This window comes from Octodon degus, unplaced genomic scaffold, assembly GCF_000260255.1.
Source record: "Octodon degus isolate 3935 unplaced genomic scaffold, OctDeg1.0 scaffold00176, whole genome shotgun sequence".
NCBI classification, from domain to species: Eukaryota; Metazoa; Chordata; class Mammalia; order Rodentia; family Octodontidae; genus Octodon; species Octodon degus.
Genome location: NW_004524752.1, coordinates 4962076 through 4978985, shown reverse-complemented (window position 1 = coordinate 4978985; position 16910 = coordinate 4962076). Strand labels below are relative to the sequence as shown.

Below are 16910 nucleotides of genomic sequence, written 5' to 3'. Positions count from 1 at the left end.
AAAAAAAAAAAAAAAAAAAAGAAGTCTGATGTATTTCTTTTGGCTTACAATATGGCATTCAACTTAAATATCACTTGCATTGTCATCACTTGCTAATTTCGGAAAGGACCTTAGAGATTATTTTAGCCACTTCATTTTTTGATGATAAAATTAAAATCCATAGAATTAAAGCAATTTACCCAAGATCACAAAGCTGAGCAGCATCCTATGAGAAATATGTTGGTATGCTCCAGCTTCCTTGCACAGGGTTTGCCAAAGCTGATTATTAAATATTCAGGAATTGTATGAGGCAGTCAGTAAACCATAGGTAACCTGAAATGAGTCATGGTGGAAATAAATAGCCACACCAGAGAAACTGAAAGAAACGGAAAAATACTACAAAGCAAGCTTGTTGTTCATTTGTTTTTCAGAAAGCCAGCTTACCAGCATAACCCTTTCATCCGTAAGTTAATGCTTCTTCAGTTACAGATTTGTCATCCTACTACTAGCCTTCCTACGCATTTCTGGTTTTAATATCTACCCCAGCTATTCCAAATGCTCCTTTTGTGACATCCCAAAGTATCTCTAATTATCTCAAGAGTTATTATAAAACTCTTCAAACACTCACCAACCAAAATTAATTTAAATTAGCTTTAATTATTGTATGTAGACATACGGCACACAATAGTTATATAGGTCACAGAATGAAATAGATTGTGGTGAGACCTTGCCACTCCAAAGCCTTCGGGATTTATCAATGCCTTTCCTCAACTCCTTACATCCACAGTTTCTAAGTCTTTCAGCCTGGTAGTTCCATTCTTCCTGGTTTCTACACCAAATCTTCCCATCTAAATAATACATTAGAGGGGGCCTGGCCCTAGCTCAGTTCTTTAAGTGGCTGCTTCCACAAAGCTGTCAGCCACAGGCTGCTGTAGTTCGATCCCCACAACACTCCAGCCAGCCAAAAGTGCCCTGAAGGCATTCGGAGCAAATAAATAAATATTAGAAGTTCAGTGCCCACCGGGAAACAGGCTAGCATTAGTCTCGCTACCCTCATCTCTTCTTTCAGTGCCCTTGCTGATCTCTGAGCTCCCTAAACCCAAACAGCTACATTCCTCACACTGTCCCTGCCCTCTGGTGTCCCCCCATCATGCCTGAGTCCTGCTCTGATCTTAACTATCAATCCAATCACACCAAACTACTCTCTCTAGGATCCTGCTTCAGGACTAACTACCCCACAATGTGAATGTCTGCCCCTCCCCTTGAACTCACAAACTGAAGCTCTAAATCCAAACAGGATGGTAGTAGGAGATAAGAGTTTGCGGAGGGAATCAGGTCATGAGAGTGGCACCCTTGTGAATTAGTTCCTTCACAATTCTTACAGACATTGCACAGGAGAGCTTCTTCCTACCTGTCATATAAGGAGACAAACAGAATACAGTCATTGGCAATCCAGGAAACGGGGCTGCCAACACCTGATCTTAACACTTGCAGCTCACAGAACTATGAGAAATAAACTTTGATCATTTAAGCCACCAAGTCCATGGTATTCTGTCATAGCAGCCTAAACTAAGATATTATGCTAGCATGACATCTTTCTAACAATAATATCACTGCTAATGATGTAATTAGTCTCTAGCTAGCAGATTAGTGCTGGTAGGTGGGAATATCCACCTACATCCAGGACAAGTTTACCACAAATCCTTGAGTATAGTATATAAACACTATGAGAAACAATATTTTTAATAGAATGAAATCACATGAATTAATACTGTCTTGACTATAGATGGTGAGGAAGAAGGGAAAGTCAAGGATAATCCCAAGTTTTGGGGCTGTGAAGATGAAAACATGAGATCTTTTTTGGATGTAACCTTGGGAGAGTGGCCAGAAAAGGGTGAAGGGAGATAATGTAGTCAGTTTGGGTCATGCTAAGTGTGAGGATCCTGTGGGACACAGAGGTAAGTGTGGTAAGTAAGTAGTTGGTTACAATGGTATAGAGACCAAGAGAAAAGTTTAAGAAGAGAGATGATGGTGGAAGCCACAGGCCTGGATAGTATCACCAAAAAAAAACCTTAGAATTAGAAGACTAAACCTAGGAAGGAGTCCCGCAGGGCACCGATATGTAAGAACTAGACATAGCAAGAGAAGCCTGTGAAGGGGACAGAGATGACTCAGATAGATAGGCAGAGAATCAGTAGAGAACAGTGTCCCAGAAGCCAGAGGAAATTATGGCTTCAAAGATAGGAGAGGAGTCAACAATGCCCAAATTAGGAGCAATTTTGAAAAAGGCAACAACTGAAGTGAATGTAATCTAGATTCAGTGGGATTTGACAAAAAGGCTTGATGAGGGCCGGGGAAATGGCTCAGTAGAATAAACGCTTCCCTGGCAAGCGCAAGGGTCTGAGTTCAATCCCTGCTTCCGCCAAAAAAAAAAAAAAAAAAAAAAAAAAGGCTTGATGAGTTTACCATATACTATTTCAGTGAAGCCAAGGTCAAGGGAGTGGGGGACTAGACTTAGAATTAATAGGAGCAAATGTTCAGTAGGGAAAGGAGGCAGCAACTATAAAGTACTCTTTCTACAAGTCCAGATATAAAGAAAAGGGCTGGGGCTACTGTGAGGCACTCAGGTGTGAAGAGTTGCTGTAGGGTAGACAAGAGAAAAAAGAGTTCTGTACTGATTCCCATTGACAGACTAGAGATACAGATAAAAACATAGTTATTGATGGGGCAAATCTCAGAAGAGATTGGCCATGTGGAATCCAGCAAATGGAGGAAAACTCAAACCTCACTAAGGGGTGGGGTACCTATTCCTTTGAGAAAGGCATCAAGAAAGTGAACACAAGCTTAGATGGGGGCAAATTTGCAAATGGAAGAAGCAGAAACAATTCTCTGCAGAGTAAAATTTTAAGTTTCATTGGCTATCTTGGGATTTGGTAAAGAATCTGAGACAGAGGCCAGTGAGATAGCTCAGCAGACTAAGCACCTGCTTTGGCAAGCTCAGGGACCAGGGTTCGATCCCTAGTCCAGCATACCACACCAGCCCTACCCCCAGGACATGCTGAGCTAGTGACCAAGTGCAGGCGTGGCGATGCATGCCTGTGATTCCAGCACTGGGGAGGCTAAAAAAGAGGAGGATTGCAAGTCCAAGCTGCATAGTGAGACCCTATACCAAATACATAAATGAAAAAAGCAAGAATTTGAGAGACATCATGTAAGTGTAGAATGGGCAACGTGGAAACTATGAATGTGCCTCAATTAGGAATGAGGGCTCAAATGATAAGTGATTTAGAAATGTGTGCATTATTAGACAGGTAGTCTGACTTTAGACTTTAACCTCTATAGAGACATCAACTTCATGTGCCTGGTTTCATGCTGTACCCCCACTGCCTAACACAATGCCTGGCATTTGGCAACAGCTCAATTTATGCACACCTGTCATTTATATAGCACCAACAGCTTGCACTATCTGACAGTATCCTATTATTTTCACAGTCTGGATATTGAATTAAACTTTGAAAAGGAGTTTCCAGAGAGAGCAAAGGCGAATACTGAGGCACTGAGCTGAGGGGCTGGCCACAGAGAGGATAAAAGGATATCACTTAGGCTGCAAATGAGACAGAAATGGACACAAACCATCTGATACCTTGTTAAGTCAAGTACCTATCTATAATCGAGGAACTCCAGGGGTACAATAAAATAAAAACATTAAATCAAAATAGTAATTTTCAAAACTCTCAGCCAGAGTGGGAATGACTGGCTAATCTCCACACCTGCATTTTCAGCTTTATCAGATGCATCATAGCTCTTTGCAAGCCTCAAACATCTCATGCTCTGATTCCAAGGAGGCCCCAAGGGGTGTTGGTTCACTGGGCAACAGCCTCCTGAGTGCCAGCAAAGCCTTCTCCCAGAATCAGTCAGCCAGTAATTCACCACCAAAACTCTAACCCTTCCTTCAGGTGAGTCGTGTGGCAGCCAAGATTCAGAACAGCGTGCACAGTCAACAGTTCCAATTACCAGAAGAGAGAGTGCCAGAAAAAATGGTGCCTGTGCCAAAAACAGTTAGGCTGGCACAAGCACTGTACGCCTCCAGTGCCAGTCCTGGGACTGCTATTCTTATGGCAGCCTTGGGAGTGAGGGTTCAGGCACGATGCAGTATCTCTGCATGACCGAGGAACTCTGGATGAGCCTCAACAAATGACTCCTTGAAGTGCTCCCTGCTGGGGTGCCTGTATTCACTTCTGCTGCCAGCAGCTAGAGAAGAGCTTTACCACATGAGAAGTACGACCCCACACTTCCTTACTGGCCCTGGGAGGCAAAGGGAGCCTGGCTTCTCCTTTCTTCATTCCTCCCATTTTATTGATGTTCCCTGAACCATGATGAGTGGGGTGGCAGAAGAATGCTACTGTGACTTCTGACCCTGCATCAAGCTCCAAGATGCAGAGGTGACTCACACACCTGCTAATGAAATTCAGGACCTTTGGAGCATTCTGCAGGCCGCAAGTGAGGCTGCACAATTCCCAGAGCAGAGGTACAACTTGATGATCCTGGACTAAGACTGCCTGGATAAGAACTCAGCCTCCCTACCTGTTGGCTGTGTGAACTTGCACAAATTATCCTGAGTCTCCTTTTCCTCCTCTATAAAGCTGGGGTAATAATAGGGCCTCGTATATCACAGAGTCATTGTAAGACAAAAAATATATTAAAAACATATAAAATACTTGCCATGTAATTAATGCTCAATAAATGTTAACAGTTACTAGTACAGTTAAGTACAGCGGGGGCTGGGAGACTATGAGTATGGACAGGCATGCCACAGCCACTCCTCATTCCATTGCTCTGAGACAGGTAAAAAAAGAGCAAGGACTCAGAAAATATTGAAGCTCTAGGCAAGAGCACGTAAAAGGAAAAGCTCCTTAGATCTCCTAGCCTGACCTTCATTAACCTTATTTCTCACTCAAACTTCATTAAAGGTTCATAAATATGGACTGCATCTCATGTTTATAATTAAAGGATAGTGACTTCTGGGAATGTCCTGTGCACTAGAAGCCCCTGAAAATGACTCAGCACCCTGCCAATCATTCCTGTCACTTTTACCTCACAGATCACATGGTAGGCACCAGGCCTCGCTCCACATTTTTTAAAGCCTGCAAGCCTGATGTATCAGCGTGCTGCATGCTTTTTACTTCCCTGTCATCCTGACACTACTTTTCTGTTCATCCTTCGTTTTGGCTGGTGTGGTCTTTCCCCGATGACATCTTCAATAAATGTAGCTGCTTCTCCTTTGCCATTAGATGTGTGTTTGCCATTCTTTGTTAGTTGTACACAAAGCCTGGGATTTATCTGTCAGGTCAACCACATGATACCAGGTATCATTTCCATGAGTAGTGCCTACAAACTCATCAGTAAGCTATTCATTGATCACCTATTATACTTGTGAAATCTATATTGCTTTCTTGACATTTAGCAAAGTACCTCCTTGAGCCATGAGATCAAGGAAAATAAAGAAACTTCCACATGATAACATCGAACGAAAAGAATGAGTTAAGGTACAAACATTAGTACGAACAACTTTAATAAAGCGCAATCTGATGCCTTCCACACAGAAGTACTTGTAGCCCTAGGGACAATGCAGGATGCCATGGGGTAGACATCCATTTTCTTTTATAAATAATTTAAAATAGAATTTTAATAGTCTCCCTAGTATAAGAACTCAAAAGAAGAAATACAAATAGAAGGGTATAACACAATTGAAAGGAAAGCGAGAACTTGAGAATTGGACAGCGAGGAAAGGGTAATGAGAAAAGCTGGGAAACATGACAGGGGCAAAGCCATACATTTATACACACAAGATGGGCAAAGCAATGACCCTGAGAAGCATCAGCAGGTTTTTGAAACTAGCAGTTAATTGGTAGGATTCTCACCCTGATTAACTATACATGTTGATACCTGTGAACCAAGCAACTACACTGACGATAGCAATGTGTAATAGAAGCGTCATGCTTGGAATGCCTGTCATTCTGGTCTTCTAAATATGTACTTCTTGTCATGACATACCAATTATTACCATACTGTCTCTCAAGTAAAATTTTGTTTTTTTAAATGGGTAATAAATGAAAAAAAGACACAAGAAAAAGAATGTCTGAAGACAGCCCTGCTACAATGCTGTATATGGTTAGGTGTCTAAATTTCTGTGTAAAAATATGTAATTGTTTATTCATATTCTTTAAACATTTTTCATGCTTTAAATTTTTATCTCCATATTCTGTAGGGACTTCAAGTTTAACATAGTAATACTTGATGGAAAATACCTGTTCCATGTTATACCTAAGATGTTTGATATTCAGACAGATAGTGAAGTTAAACCCAACTGCATATGTTGTAGGGTAATAATAAGCTTCTCTTCTGGAGGGTTAATTACCTAAGTCAACAGACCAAAAATTAGAGAAATAGAAGGGCTGCAAGGACAGCCAACATTTTGACCATAGCATTTCAAGGTCAGCGAAGACTCAGGACATAGGAAAACCTATACTATAACATCATAACTCAGTTGTGTCCCAAATTTTTTGATCAAGGAGATTATGGGGCATAGAGCAATGTGATCGATGATGTAGAGTGTGCCTAAGGAGAGTCACCTGGAGAGAAAATATTCTCTCAAGCTTTCACAGACAGCAAATTGGTCAAGCAGTGGCCGTGACTCATCCACATGGTTGACATTAACAAAGGATCTGCAAACTGTGGTACAGGGCTATAGGATAAATCCTGAGGGTATTTGACTGACCTTATCAGATATAAAAGTTACATTTCTTGTTATATAGGTCTTGCTTTATCTTGGTCTTAACCATCCAGCAAAAAAATATAAAAATGAGGTATATAAAGTAAAGCCATATTAATATGCTGAGCTGTGAAAGGCTCAAGTCAACAACTTCTGCAGATAACCCACTACTATTGTGGGCTACTGGACTGTGTTGGATTGGTTTGCTGAATTTATGCACCTATAGTATTTAGATGCCAATAGAATACCCATCTCTGACAGGGTTAAAGAAAGGGGAAACAAAGGAAGGACTCTTTTGTACCTGCATATACAGAATAGTTAGGATAGACATACAGCTACTTTCGTTTAATTCAATGAGAAGAAAGCTTTGTACTAATAGTGTTTGCACAGGATAGCCTGTCTGCATCTTGTACTATTGATAAGCACTAAGAGGATAACAATGTACAATGTATTAATTATTGAAACTGTCCTATTAATCAGTTTTGAAACTGTCTCATTGCTATTTGTTTCTCAATAAAATAAAAAATGGTTAAAAAAAATAAAATAGAATTTTAACTTACAGTAAATACATGTATTTTAATCTATCAATTTGCATTAATTTTTAATTTTTAAGATGCAGCATTAAAGAAATTTCATTCACACACACACATACCCTGTATCCCCCAGAAGGCATTCCCTATTGGTGGGAAGGTTTGGTACAGGCAGGAGTCTGTAGGAGAGAAAGTAAAATAGCGGCCTCTTTAGGTCTTCTAGCTAATCTTGACTAGAAGACGTCAAAGAAACTAGGATGCCCCTGGGAAGCAAGTCAAAGGCAAGGGTTAAGGATATATATATATATATATATATATATATATATATATATATATATATAATTTTGAAAGGCAGAAATAGCCTTCATTCTTGCAGTCAGAGACCAGAGAAAGAGCCAACAGGCAGAACACAGAGGGAAAACCAGGTACACAAATGATAAGCTAACGCCGCCTCCAATACAACGCAGGGGAAGCAAGGGGAGCCAACTAACTTTAAGGCAGATGTACTCGCACCACGCACTAACATACACTTACATACGTGCATACGCAGTCTAGAGTCACTATACTCTTCACTCTTGGTCATTATAGAGTACAATAGATAGCCACACACACAGCCTTGCTAACCATAAATAAGATACTTCCTTGCCAACCCTGCCCACCCCAAAGATAAGGCCTTAAAATGTACATCAAAGGCAAACAAGTGAAGCTGCACATAGAACAGAAAATAATGACATGAGGCAGAGGTGGCCAAAAGCCAACCCAGTTATGGCAAGTTCCAGGAAGAAAAGAATCCAGTACACCCCCTCCAAAAACAACTAAAATCAAAGGGCTCAGGCTTCTACATCTTACCACAGTGCCCTTCCTTGCTTCTTTCTTATCAGAGTAGCTATCTACTCCTTTCTTCCTCCTTTTCCTCTTTACAAATAAAAATGTCTTTCTTTCCTTAGACTCTGTTCCTCTAATTTATTGTCCAGGCTAAGTCATGATCCTGGTGGGTTGTTGGGACAACAGAGCAGCAGCGCCCAGACCCCCAGACACAACAATGTGAAGGATGCATTCTGAACATGAGCAGACACTGAGGCACACAGAGCCAGTGAGCCAGAAGGATTCTCTGGAAAGAGTCCATCCCTACAGGTGAGGCAGTGTCTAAGGCAGCGAGACTCAAGCCAAGACTGGTTTGCACGTTCATCCACAGACGCTCAGCAGGCGAGCTTTCCAGAGCTGGATACAAACTCTGTATTAACGCTCCAGGGGACCCAGGAATCCCATGGTTTCTCAGTTTAACTGGGACAGGTGGCATTTGTGCTTATGTTTAGGCTTGTATTTCCTTATAAAACTATCTGGATTGTTTTGAGGAGCAGCCAAAATCTGGAAGAAGGAAAATAGAAATCAAAATTTTGATTTAGTTCTATTCTGTGCTATTTCCCAGCTATGTTCTTTTGGAAAAACCAACCACTCTCTATGAACCCAGATTCTTCATCTTTAAAATGAAATCTGAAATGCCCTTCAAAGGGCTGTGACATGGATGAAATGGAATGACACATGGAAAAAAAACACACAAGGAAGAGCCTATTAAATCCAGGAGAGGATTTGCAATGGGAGTTTTGACTTTCTCTTCTAGGTTCATTACATTCTGTTAAAAATATGACAAGCTAAACTACATACAAAGCCAATGAGTATGGTACAGTACAGTGATTAAGAGCTCAAGATTTGTATCAGAACTGGATTTGAGAACCATCACTTCCATTGATTGGCTGTGACACTGTAAGCAAATGATTTATCTTCTCAGGCTTTATTAAACGAGCATAAAATTGTAGAACTTCACAAGATTGTCTTTGAATAAATGAGATAACATACCATTTGTGGAACAGAGTAGATGTTCAATTAAAATTTTATAAATACATGAATGACCTTGGGAAAGAGCTGAACAAAGTACCTGCATGTAGTAAGCATTCAACAAAAAATTGTTGTGGGGGCCGGGGAGATAGTTCAATAGAATAAGTACTTGCCTGGCAAGGACCTGAGTTCAATCCCCAGTTCTAAAAAAAAAGAAAAAAAAAAGAAAAGAAAGAAAAATTGTTGTGAATGCTGTTGCTTAAAAGAGCATAGAAAAAGAGTTATCTTTTAGGCTGTCCAGGGTACATATTCTTTTTCTTTTCTGTTCTTTTCTTTATTCATTTTTGGTACTAATGTGGGTTGATCCAGGGCCTTTCCACATTCCCACTGGGTCACATTCCCAGTCCACTTCATTTTTTATTTTGAGGTAGGGCCTCACAAAATTGCCCAGGACTCAAAAGTGCAATCTTCCTACCTCAGTCTCTCAGAGTGCAGGGTATGTATTCTTATTTAACTTTTATCATAGCAATTCATAGTGAACAGTTACCTTGCCTATATTTTATTACTGATTTATAATCTACTCTAAGTTCATTAGTTTTCATACATATTCTGTTCTTGCTCATCATAATAATCCACTATAATCATAGTGGGTCCCCAGAGATGTTTATTCTTGGCTTGTTTTTTTTCATTACCCTATAGCATCAGTAGTGCTTGTCCATTTTAAAAGCAACAAAAACAAGATCAGAAAGGGCAATTATTTTACCAAGCTCCCACAGGGCATCAGCCTTAGTCATCAAACGGAGGAAAATCAATTACAGGATTTTCAGTCCAATTCTTTTGTTCAAAAAAGCATGCTGCTTAGTTATCGCCATGTAATATATTTAACACCAAAATGCAACTATTGAAAAATAAGTTCCACGTGAATTCGAAGGATTACAACCTTCAAACTTATCAGCCGGTATAAATAGACTCATTCCACCTGGTGATAGATAGGTAGGTATTTAGTTATAAAAGTAAGAACGCAAAGACTTCTGTACTTCCTCCCCAGCTCATTTTGTCAGCCAACAAAGTTTCACACCACTTTGTGGTGTTCTGCTCCTCCGCCCACTGTTCCGCGTACAGAAATAGCCCACGTGCGTGCAGCGTGAGGCGTGCACGTGTTTCTGCAGCGCCCACAATCCCGTTCTCTCAGTCTGGGATAAGTGCCTGCAGATGGAGAAATGCTCCCCAGGAGTGCGGCTCTAATGCTGAATTTAGCACATTGGGGCAATTTCCATAGGAGCCACTTAAGGTGCCAACACTGAGTTCAAATTCCAGTTTCTGAAGGACATCAGAGGGCACAAGATGATGGAGAAGTTTCTTTTTAAAGCACTCGTGTCTACAGTCATCGAAAAGGAGATTGCCGAAGTTCAGTTTCCTGGGAGCCGCTCATAAGGGTTCTCTGCATGCTGAGTAATTACTTACTGCCCTCCCTGATGTTGCCTCTGGGGTTCAGTTTCTGTACAGCTTACTGCAAATATTCCCTTTACACTAAGGATATGCTTCATATGCCCCAACACTGAACGCTGCGACATTACATCCTATTGCTGGTCCGGATGTCAATCACTGAATAAATGAGGTCACTAACTGAATCCACTTGGGATATAACCTCACCTCTTGGACAACAAAAAAGTATTTCTTTCAATCAAATAATATTTCAGACAAATATTAATTCATTTGTTCAATGTAATAAAATTTTTTATCCCATACAAGCAGATTCTCCATAGCTCCTATAAAAAAGGTGCTAACTCTCATACTATAGGAAAGAAGCCCAAAGAGTTCATGCTACTTAATGACCAAGAAGCAGGGGGGAAAATGAGTATCTTAATCACTGTTTATTTATTAAGTGCCCGCTATGTGCTCACCATCATTTTAAATGTTGAGGTTAGGCCACACAGAATGAACAAAGCGAATTTATTCCTTATCTTCAAGGATTTACTGCCTAATGGAATACAGACAAGGCAATAGTATTCCTATGGGATGCACCTGTAAAGGATGATGGTGAGAAGCAGAGGAGATGTATCTCCCAGGGGTGGGCAGGGAAGGCTTTGCAGCACAGGAACAATCTCAGAGGACAGAGTGCACAGTCCAGGACAGAGGGACGGACAGCAAGGAGACTGTGCCCTGGGACAGAATCATGGGCACAATAACAGATCAAAGGCGAGGGAAGGCCTGCAGCACACACTGCCTTGTCAGTGGGTTTAAGTTCAGAGGTCTGAACCTAGAACACAGAAAGGCAAGTTGAGAAAAGACACTGAAGAGCCTACCTGATGGCCTTGCCCAGCCCCAGAGCAAGCCCAGCTCTCCCAGGACCTGCGCTGCTGGTGCACACAAGTGATGAGGATCTGCAATTTCTGCCTGTCCAGCATCTAACCTCTACCTCTGGCAGTAAAGCACATGTCTTCCTTTGGTGAACTTTGCCACCCCCTCTCAATGTGTACATCATGTGAGGGACCGAGCTACCACTTGCACTAAGAATAGGCACAAAATTCAGATCTGCGTAATGAGCCTTGCATACCCTGACCATGGCGATTAATTTAGCAGTCCAGGGACACGTCTAAAAAGCACATGCCTGCAACTTACATTGACCTGCAGAGAAAAAACAATGCTTCCCATGGGGTTGATCAAGAAAATAGAATTATCACCATGGGGCTGCAGGTGGCTCTGTCCCCCATTTATTCACTCCACAGTTGTTTATTAATTAGCCATCATGTGCCTGCTGTAAGCATTAGGAATAAAGAAATAAAAATATAATTATATTTTAGAAGTTTTCACCTTCAACTAAAGAGTCAAATAAAGGAAGCTGATGTTTTTAATTAAGCATGGTGAGTGTCAGGGTAGAGATTACACAGAACATTGTGTGTGCCAGGAAGGGCAGCCAGCCTGGCTTTCTAGGGAAGAAGGCACCCCTTGAGCCCTGTTGGATGTCCATAAAAGGGACCTATAAATCCCCAAGCATGGAGGTGTGGTCCCACTGGCTGGTTTTGGTGATTCATCCTAGTCAGTGAGGCTGGAGAGTAGTGCCCATTAAGTAATGTGGGAAAAGCCAGAGAGCCAAGCTGGGCCTATAATTTGGAGGCTTTGGCTGTTTGTTAAAGGAGGTAAGTAACATCACCAAGTGGCATGCTAGAAAATCAGGTAGAATGGGCTTTAGGAGCACCAGGGTGGAGGCAGGGGGAGCCTTAAGAGCCAGATGCCATTGTCCACCTTAAGTCAATGCAGGCCAAACTAAAGCACTGGAAGGATAAGCAGGTTGTGGGTGTCAGATGCAAAAGAAAGCAAACAGGCAAAATAAATAGGATGGACAGGTTAGTTGGATTTATGCAGTTAGGCTGGTGATTAAAATGGTGATGGTCCTGATCAAGACTGAAATTCTTTTTATTGGGAGAAGCAGACTTCATGAAGAAAGGTCAGTTCACTGGGCCTATGGTAAATTGAGAATCGGGCAAGACAATGTACTGGAGATGTCTGAGGCCATGAGTCCAAGGCAGGATCCCCAAGAGAAGTTGTGATAACATTCATTTGTAGTGGGTAGTGCTCATCCATTTCTCCATTGCATCTTCATAAAGGTTTGCATGTGCTTTGATTTAGGCATCACCAGAATACACTTAATTAAAACTATGGCTATGAGTGAGATTTTCAGGGGCGGGCATAGGATTCAAAACAAGAAAGCAACAGTTTAAAGGATAAGTGGGGAAAGAGAAGTCAGTGAAGACAGAAGACAGAGCCTGAACAGCATCAAGGCAACCAGGGAGGAGGGAGTGTCAAGAAAAACAAGCAATAAGAGATGAAGTCATATCAGAACTGAAAGCATCCACATGCACCACAGCGTTGGAGAAAGGGTGGGGTAAAGAAGAGGACAGTGAGGTGGCATTGTGCTTATTCATGGCTGGGTTGCTGGTTGGTTTAAAATGGAAAAAAATTGAACATATTTTTACTTAAGATGGAAAACCAATATAAAGAAGATGCAGGAGGAATAGAACTGGGTGATGAGTGTGGTAACCTTGGAGGTTGATCAGGATGGATGATGTAAGAGAAGAGACCTGGATCGAGTGTGATGGTGCACCTCTGCAATCCCAGCACTTCAGGAGGCTGAGGCAGAAGAATTGCAAGCTTGAGTCCAGTTCAAGCAACACAGAAACATAGCAATACCCTGTCTTATAATTTAAAAAAAAAAAAAATGAAAAGGACATGGCATGTAGCTCGGTGGAAAGGCCCACAGTTCAATCCTCAGTACCAGAGAAGAGAGAGGAAATCTGTCCCAGATGAGGAAGAACACTTCTGCTTTTGAGAAAGGAGTAGCGAATCATATATGAATGCCCATATAGTTAGTTTTGAAAGTGAGCCAAGGTTGACGGTAGGAGAGTACTCACAGTAATTATGTTAAATCTTCTATATCTATTTCCCTTTAAACATTCTACAAGACTTTGCAAAGTCAGAAATGACTGAGTAATGATGAGCTCCAGGAAGCTAAGGTGCATACAGTCACTAGTGGTGCGTATTCTCTATTCTATTTGAAACCACAATCTGCCTTACTTTTTTAACTCAGATTGCTTTTGAACTTAAGCCCTCTGGCCACACCCATTTTAAATGGCTTCATTTTCCTTAGTGTCCAGCTTTTGTGTCTTTATCTTTCAAAGGTCAGCTGCAGTGAAGATACTGGTTCTGAGCAGTAACCATTTGAAAAGCAAAAGCCCAAATATTTAAGACACGTTGGTGTAGAACCACTACCTTTAATAAGACATCTTTCCTGGAAGCAATCTTTTCTCCTACAAAAAAAAATCATATTATAAGGGGCCCCATCTAGAAGGATCCTTCTAGTCTCTGTTACACATCTCAGTCTGTGGGGTGTCCTTGATGACAGGAGAGATCCATTGCCTAAAGAGAGCACCAAACCCCAAAACTGATGTGAAGAAAATCCAGTGCCCGTTAAAGAACCTGTAGAACAAGAGGAAAAACTCACACAAGGTGAGGAATCAATTACTGCAGAGCTTATCCATCCCAATGCACTCATTTTATAGCACATAAGTTGAAGCTCGGAGTGCCATATGGTTCACTGGGATCAGCGCCAGAACCCAAATCCAGGTCTGCAGTCTCTCAGCCTCGTGTTCATTCCTCCTCTCATAACATCTGTTTTTCCTGCTGTGTTGCAAACTCCACAGGGCCATCAACATCTTCTGTCTTGCTCACCTAGGTATCCCCAGCATAAGAGGTGACAAGCAAAAATACCTTCTGGTCAATAATCTAACTGTACTCAGGACAGATCACTAGCGGTTATTTGTGAGGCTTCATGCAGACCTGAACATCAGAGTAAAGAATCTCGACAAAAAGAAAAATCATCACCAACCAACCCATAAACACATGGCTTATGAACTCTGAAAATATCAGGAACTCTAGACATTACTTCCCGAGTGGAAATCTTTGGGAACAGCAATCAAAGAGCCACCTCTTGCTTGGGGATCTGTGTCAGGGTTTCATTTGTCATCAAGTTGGCAAGCACCACAACCCTAGTCATGTACAGAGCTTGAGAACAGAAGTTTCCACATTGCCTGTAAGTCAGCTTTAACCAGCTTGGATCCTCCTTAAAATATTTAGCAGGCTCTCTCTTCCAAATACTGTAATTGCTAAGCCTCCTTTCATCTTACCCTAATCAAACCTGCCTAAATTTTTGTGTCAGGAAAAATCACATGCATATTAGCCATGCATTCCAGCTCACAGGGGACAGCCCCTGCCAGGGTACTAACAGGCACTCTACAGAGTTAGGATTTGAAAGTTGCATTAGCCAGAGTTGAATTTAGGTCTTTTTAAAAAAAAACAAGACCCTGTAAGTTCTTCATTTTCCTGAAACTATGTGCTGGCTTAATGCCTTTCTCCTCCGGTTAAGACCAAATCTTCTCAAATGAATCGGCTAGAAAGGTCTCTAGTGGGAATTGTACTCTTTCTTAGCATTCTTGAGTTTGGATTTGCTTTGGGTTAATTGGTTAATGGTGAAAATAAGTACTTACATCTTCTGCCCCTAAATCAGGAGTTGCTGTTGCTGCTTCTGCTACATCCCACCAAGACAGCCTGCTGTTACTCACAGCTGGCAGACAGTGTAAACTGTGATGCCACGTCAGCCACACAGAACGTGGCTGTTTCAGCAACAGTTTCCTGACGGAATGATTTTGTGTGCAGCTCCAAATGCTGGAAACACAATCTGACCACCATATTGAGAAGGTCTGCTTAAAAGAGCATACTACTTGAAATTACAAAATGAAGCCACACGTATCCCTTTTTGTTTCTAATTGAAAAGCCAAGGGGAACACAAATATATTATATTGGCTAACCAAAAATAGTGGTTAGCGATTGAGGAAAAGGTATCAGGATCAGAAATTGAAAACATATAACTTAGGGACTCTTAGCATTATGGATGTTAGTTCACTAAAACTTTTTGAGTTTAGGATGGCAAAAACTGAAAAAGTTAAATTGAGAAATAGCTGAAGTATGAGATATGTATCTTGTGAAACACTGGGCTAATAACAAATAATAGAGTTATATCATGCCTTAGAGAATTTTCTAACTCATATTATTTTATAAAAATATATTAACTCATATTCCATAATATATGTACATAATTATATGTAAAAATTATGATTGAGTGTGGATATATTTGTATAGATGAAACTAGTTAAAAGGCACATACCTGGCAGTTAATACATTTTTAAAGGAGAAAGTATTGGTAAAGATAGAAGTTAACCTTTTCTAAATGCTTTTTTATTGCATCCTATTCCTATAAAATTGTCACTCTGTGAGTGACATGTATGCTTAGAGAGAAGTACGCATAAGTATACAGAAATGTTAATTTGCTATCTTAAAATTAGGGAGGTTAGAGATGACTTTTATTTCACTCTCTATATTTTTCAGTGTATTTCAGTTTTTTAAAAGAAAGCCTATTTAGGTAATCCAAAGAAACCATACAGGTGTTTTAGTTGTGTAAGAACTACTGCGAGTGGTGACTTGCCTGAACTCTCACTTCTGATACCTCTGCTGAATCTTAATTAGATACCGGGTTTTTCCTCTCAGTTCCAAACAAACTCAAGCATTCTGAAGATGTTCTCATGCTTATGTGAGACAGACAAGCCATGCCAAAGAGAATGTAAAACATTCATCCAGCCCACATCCCACATCGCCCGCCCCTCTTCCAGGATTGTTGTCAGAGGCAGCTCACCTCTTTATGTCTTTTCAGGACAGGGACTACAGCGGGACAGACCCCAGGGCAGGACCCACACAGAGATGCTGCTCCCAGATCGTGCTCAGAAGTGCTGCAGGCTGACTCAGAAATCATTTGGGAAGATGCTGATTGAGGAAAACAAAAAGGGCTTTAGAATTGAGACAGAAATTAGAAAATAAAAACTTTTATTGAATTGGGGAGATAGCTTGGTGGTCTAAGCACAAGGACCTGGGTTCAATCCCCTGTACCACATGCCATCCTGGCCCCCGGAACCCCAGGCACACTTTACTGGCCACCAACACCAGGTATGGCAGCACACGCCTGTAATCCCAGCACTGGGGAGGCCAAGACAGGAAGATCACTATGAGTCTGAGCTGTGTAGTGAGATCCTGTACCAAATAAATAAATAAGCAAATAAATACAATAATGAATAAAAGATTAAAAAAAACTTTTGTTAACTAATGATCAAATAATCAACACATTTTATGTATTTAAAACACAAGAGTCCTGCCATGCTGGCCCTGCCCCTGGGGCACACTGAGAC

General features: G+C 41.1%; 1 protein-coding gene across 1 annotated transcript in view; it reads right to left on the bottom strand.

The window, feature by feature from the left end:
* The window catches only part of Sec16b (SEC16 homolog B, endoplasmic reticulum export factor), a 56843-nt gene extending 40379 nt beyond the window's left edge, over positions 1 to 16464 (bottom strand). The window contains exons 1-2 of the mRNA XM_023703585.1: positions 16364 to 16464; positions 11143 to 11377 (exon numbers count right to left, since the gene is read on the bottom strand). The gene's annotated coding sequence lies outside the window, so the exon portion shown is untranslated. The remainder of the gene's footprint in view (positions 1 to 11142; positions 11378 to 16363) is intronic.
* Positions 16465 to 16910: the final 446 nt, after the last annotated feature.